Source organism: Peromyscus leucopus, chromosome 20 (assembly GCF_004664715.2).
Source record: "Peromyscus leucopus breed LL Stock chromosome 20, UCI_PerLeu_2.1, whole genome shotgun sequence".
NCBI classification, from domain to species: Eukaryota; Metazoa; Chordata; class Mammalia; order Rodentia; family Cricetidae; genus Peromyscus; species Peromyscus leucopus.
Window position 1 is genome coordinate 62,751,418 of NC_051080.1, and position 6,659 is coordinate 62,758,076.

The following is a 6,659-nucleotide window of genomic DNA, read 5'->3' on the forward strand; positions in this document are numbered from 1 at the left end:
GGAATGCTATGCTAATGTAGCTGGAGAGTTTCTCTCTGGATCCTGCCAGGCCCCCGCAGTCCCACGGCCCACTTATAAAATAATCACTCAGACACTTATATTACTTATAAACTGTATGGCCATTGCAGACTCCTTACTATCCAGTTCTTGTAGCTTAAATTAACCCATTTTTATTAATCTATAAGTCGCCATGTGTTCTGTGGCTTTACCTGTTGCCTTTACATGCTGCTCCCTGGATGGCAGGCTGGCATCTCCCCCTCAGTCCTCCTGTTCCCAGAATTCTCCTCTCTCTTTGTCCCACTTATACTTCCTACCTGGCCACAGGCCAATCAGCAATTTATTTATTAACCAATCAGAGCAACACATTTAGGGCATACAGAACATCCCACAGCATGCTGACTCCTACCAGTAATTTTAGCATGCTATAATATATAGCAGTCAAAAAGTACCGAAGGATAAGAAACAAGTTTCCTGAAAGTCTGTGAAATGGACAAAGTTACATTGTCAGTAATTCTCAGAACCAATTTAAACCTGAGTCAGAATTCAAACTCATTCTTGCTCATGTGCCCCAACCCTACCTTGCTGTTGCTATTTAGTGACTTAAGAAATTAACCTTATAAGAACATTTGTAATAAAGTCAGACACAGACTCCTAGACTCTGTTCAGCTATTAGAAAGCAACTGATCAGCTGTGCCCTATCCTAACAGATGATAAAACTGAGCCCCGGAGGAGAGTGCTTTGTCCAATGTCAGAGCCTTTCACCCCACAGCCAGACCTAGAAGATCTCCTGACTTAAGGTCCACTCGACGGTTTTTGTGTCAGGAACTATTTCTTAAACAGCATGTGTGGTCACAGAGTCATATTTTGTATCCAGTGACAGGCTATGAAAATTTCCCCCAGATTCAAATCTCCCATTGGGTTTTGAATCATACTATAAAGTACAACGGAACCTGTGAGTAGTTCTGAATGCGGGTTCAATGATGGGAGTGGCATGAGTTCTGACTTTGCTAGGACCACAAATGGTAGTGTAAACCAGTCAGCTACAGAAACCATTGTGTGGAATTTGAAAGGGGCCCCGTCCTGAGAGCCAGGAGATCTGACTCTGAAAGTGGTGTGCCCTGGCTTCCACTGTGTCCTAAACCCTCACTCCATTTTTCTATGCCATGGTCCCCTCTCTAATTCTATCTTTGAAAAATAATCATAGAGAATACAAACCTGCCTTCTGGACTACTTGTGTTAACTGGAAAATTAACACACTGGAACAGAGTCTCTCAATCACCAGTACTTCTGAAGGGACAGACATACACAAATTCTAAGGAATGCTACCTGAGGACCACAGCTCTGTTCTTATCTTTGTAGTTTGGTTACTTGTAGAATGCTATAGAAATGCAATCCTCTGGCCCATGACCTTCTGACAATGGATTTTTTTTTCTGCTCAGTATAATTTTTGTGAGACTCACCCAAGTTGTATATATCAACTGCTTATTCATTTTTATTGCTGAGTAATATTCCACTGCATAGATATACCACCTTATTTCATCACATATTTCCTGAAAGTCCATTTGGCCCATTTTCAGTGTGTGTGAATTACTAGGCATAAAGCTACTAACGTTGTGTGTGGGTGTCTATGAGACCATGTTCATTTCATGGAAATACGGGGCCAGAAGTCCCATTGATTAACCAGATGATAGGAATGTTTCAGGGTTTTTATTGTTGTTGTTGTTTTGTTTTCATTTTCAGGGTGGTTTTACAAAGTGGCTGTAGCACTCAGTATTCCCACCAGCCTAGTGTGGGAACCCCACTTTCTGTGTTCTCGCCAGTATTTTCTGTATGTTGTCATTGTTTTACTCTAGTTGTTCAAGTAGATGTTTAGTGACCTAGAGATATGCTCTTAATTTTTATTTCCTTGGTGACAGCAGCAGTGAACAATGTTCAGAGCTCATTCAGTATCTTTTTTTTTTTTCTTTTCTTAATGACATGGGTCCTCCTTTTACATGTCTTTCGCCTTTACTTGAATGGGCAATTTTCTTTTTTACTGCTAAGTACTGAGTGTTCTAGATACAAGTCCTTTTCAGACTTGTTTTACAAATCTCTTCTCCCATTGTGCGGTTTGCTTTGTCGTTCTTGTCTCAGGGTGATTTTCTCCCATCTGAAGTTCTCAGTAAGTTCAGTGTGTTATTTATTTCCTTTTTTCTGGATAGTGACTTCGGTGTCATGTCAAAGAACTACTCACCAATCCCTACATGTAGAGTAATTCCTCCTGTTCTATAATGTTTGTGTTTCTATTTCTCATATTTAGACATAAAATCTGTTTCCCTGGGTTTTTAAATTACATTTATTACTTTGTTTTTTTTACTTATGTGTATATGTCTCTGTATGTATATATAAGCACGTGTGCGTATACCTGAAGAGATCAGAAGAAGATGTTGGATCCCCTAAAGCTGGAGTTGCAGGTAGTTGTGAGCATCCTAAATATGTACTGGGAATTCAACGTGGATCTTCTATGAAGTGAGCGTTCCTCATGCTGAATCATCACTCTGATTACTCGCTTGCTGGGTTATAATTTTGGTTTTTTTTGTTTTGTTTTATTGTGACTATATCTTGAGAAAAAGAGAGTATCTATGTTTCTCTCAACACATCCAATTTAACAGTAAGTAGTTTAAATTTTACCATTTTCTTTTGCCAATTAAAAAATTTCATTGTGCTATATATCTCTAAATTCAGCTTATTCCCAAATGACAAGATTATTACCATGCCCAATAAATTAATGAATAAAACTCAGTGTAGATGTTCTGATTCTATCCTAGTTCATATCCAGTTTGTCTACATGTCTCAAACTAGATCCAGTCAGGTCCTACTTATTGGTCCTCAAAGATCTTTTAAGCGGACCACTGCCCCCATTCTCTCTCCTTTGTTGTGTTGAAGAGAGGTCAGCAGCTGTCCCAAACATCTTGACTTTCAGTGTGATACAAACACAGTCATCAGAAAAATTATGAGGTATCACTTATGGGGGCACAACTGAGTGAGAAACAAGAATAAAGGCAGAGGTAAACATTACACAGGTTTCATTCAGTTCTTAGCAGCTCAATTATGTATTTCATACAAACCACACCTGGGAGAGGCTAGGAGCTGGTAACGCATTCCCTCTTCTCAAGGAAACAAAAGAATGTTTGAAAAAGTTACAAAATCTGGCCAGAAGGTCCCCCAAGAGGTCTCCTTGGGAAAGGACCCAGGGATTGAAACACAGTTTGATTTAGAAAGTGGTAAATAGGTATGGGGGGAAGGGGCACCCAGGTGAAGGTATCACCTTCAGTTAGTATGTACATTCACTAATTCATTTGTTCACTCAATTCTTTTTGAGTGCCATGGGTACTAGATGAATAACTAAAATTAAACAGACAAATAAAGTAGTATGTTACCTCTAAGCTAGAGAAGATATTTGTTTTCTCCCATAAATTGAGGTAAGTTTATTATCACAGTGACCTCAGGAGAAGATATGACAAATTGTGTAAATCTAGATGAATTAAAACAACTGAAATGTTTTTGTCTTATACTTTCAGAAGCTAGAAGTCTAAAGCCGAGGTAGTGGTAGTGCTGTGGGATAACGCTTTTGTACACTGGTTTAATAAAATGCTGATTGGCCAGTAGCCAGGCAGGAAGTATAGGTGGGATAAGCAGACAAGGAGAATTCTGGGAAGAGGAATGCTGAGTCAGGAGTCACCAGCCAAATACAGAAGAAACAAGATGACAAGGCAGAACTGAGAAAAGGTACCAAGGCACATGGCTAAGCATAGATAAGAATTATGGGTTAATTTAAGTGTAAGAGCTACTCAGTAATAAGCCTGAGCTAATGACCAAGCAGTCATATTAGTATAAGCCTCTATGTGTTTACTTGGGGGACATGAGAGGGAAAGATTTGTCCTGACCACCAGCAGGCCAGTCAGGACACAGGAAAACTTCCAACTACAGTGGTAGGACCATGTGTTTCCTGGTAGATTTGTGGAGAGTATTGTACCGTCTCTCCCCCAGAATCTCCTGGTTGGTGGTAAGGCTTGGAAGTCCTTGACTTGTGGAATCCAACTTCAGCCTGTGTCATCACACACAACCATCTTCTTTTTGTATCCCTTGCTTTCTTCTCACAAGGATACCAGCTGAGTCAGATCAAAGTCCAGTCTACTTTAGAATGGTCTCCCCTTCAGTTCATCTCTTCTCCATTTCCAATTAAGGCAAATACTATGAAGTATAGGGTTAGAACTTCAATACTTGCATCTATGCTTCAGAGTGATAGGAGTCAACTTATAGCAGAAGCAACTGTGAAATTACTTACGTATACCTTGGATACAACTTACTTAAAAACACTGACAGAGTTTCCTGTAGAATAATACTCTGAACTTATATTGAACTCTATAGTCCCCAGGGAGACAGTGTATGCCAGGACTCTGACATGAGATTTGATAAGAGCAACATATGACCCTAAAAGTTTTGTGCTAAGTGTGCTCTTTACTTTTATTATTGAAAAGTAAAGGCCCATTTCATGATATTATGAATATGTAGCCACCATATATTCTGCCATTGTAAGTTTCAGCTTTGAAGGGCCAGCATCCACAGTTGGATTTAATAACAAATTTATGTGTCTGGTTAGTGAGGGCATGTTTCACCACTTACAGGTTTCTTGGCAACTGGGCTATTTTTACCTAGAGAGGAAAAGAGGAGCTGAGGGGTGTTTAAAAGGACAGAGTCCCAACTGTTTGGAATTATGAGTCTGTGTCCTTGTTTAATGGCTTCCTGGACAGCTGCCTCCCCGACTAGGGCAGCTCTGGAGTGCCGCAGCCAGCACACACACACAGCCTCTCTAAATGGTAACTCTGCATTGCTTTGGCCTCTCTCTCTCTCTCTCTCTCTCTCTCTCTCTCTCTCTCTCTCTCTCTCTCTCTCTCTCTCTCTCTCTCTCGTAGAATGCTGGGAGTCCAAGCCTGGTATCTATGACATTGTCAATAAATGATGTCAGATGAGAGAATGCTATGGGAAAATGTGTGTGATTCCTAGTTTAGGGACTCTATGCAATTTATTTCAATTATTTTTTATAAACTGCTCCTGAATACCACTGCAGTAGCCCAGCAATGTGGGCCAGAGACTCATCTTGCCTTAGAAAAATCTTCATTTGTAGTTCACTAGCTTTCTCTTAGCCTCTGTACAGCTAAGATTCTTAGCTGATAAAACAAAACAAAACAAAAACAAAAATAAAAACAAAAACAGCAGGTGAATCACCCGGTAGCTGTCTTGAAGTTCAGGTCAAATTTAAGGAATGAGGTAAAAGAAACTATTTTTGTTGTTCTTTTGTTGTTGTTGTATTTCAGACAAGACCTCATGTACAGCATGTTGGCCACAATTTCACTGTATACTGAGGCTGACCTTGAACTCCCTTTAGTTGCCATCTTCCAAATGCTGGGAATAAAGGCATGTGCCACCCATTGGGATTATGTGCTACGGGGGGATGGATAACAAAGCATTTATGCATGTTAGGCAAGCGTTCTACCAACTGAGCTCTGTATCTCTAGCCGCTTACTATTACTGTTCTTTCCTCTCCCTATTCTCACACTACCTCCAGGGCTTCTAAACAGTGCCTCATTATATATATACTTTCTTGAAATTATAATTACGTCATTTCTCCTCTTCTTTTTCCTTCCCTAATCCTCTCCCATGTACCCTCCCCTTGCCACAGCATTACTCTACCACCAGCTCACCATCCTGACCTCTGTGCAGTTCAGTGTTTCTGCTCAGGGTAATAAAGTGTGTAGTGATTCTTCCCTCAAGATGATGACATAGACTTGAGAAGAATGAACAACATTTTCTCAGGTGCCTCTGTTCATGCCGTTGTCAAATCTCATCCCCGTCATACTGTTGACACTCACAGTCATAATCACAGGCAAGAGTCTATCAGGTACGGTGATCTAGACAATGCTCTACTGTGCTTCATTTGGTCTTCACATAAGCATTGTCATAACCCTCTGTGGTGGTTGGTAATATCCTTTTCCACCCAATGCAAAACATGGTAAGTAGGATGACCAGTACAACAAGATGGTGAAACCCAGAGTTTAGACATAGAGTTGAACTTCCTGAGTTGAAATCCCTGCTCAATATACTACTCATTCCACCTGGGCCATGTCATTTAATAGCCCCGTGTTCTATTGTTATAATTGAACTAGGGGAGATGATTATGATAAGATTACCTGTCTCATAGGAATATTGTAAAGATTAGATTTGAAAGCATACAGGTCTGTGAGTACATTTCAGGGAACAAAAATTCAACAAGTGTTTGTTCTTTTATCTCCAGTGATTAGATGAGGAGACAGATTCTGGGGAGTTAAATGACTAGACTGAGGTTACACAATTTTTAAATAGACAAGCTGAAATTTAACCACAGGCAATTTGATTCTCCCAGCTTCTATTCAAAACCTCTACACTGAACATCTAAACAGGACTTAATCGTGAAACCCACAAGCCATTGAGGAATTGGCATCATGCCATCTAAATCCACAGGCTAGGGAGTGACAGAGATGACAGGGCCCCACGGGACATCCCAATGGGCTGGTGTGAATGTGAAATACAATTCTGCTGGGAGATTTCTGTGACACTCTCCAAACAGGGTGGAGGCACTC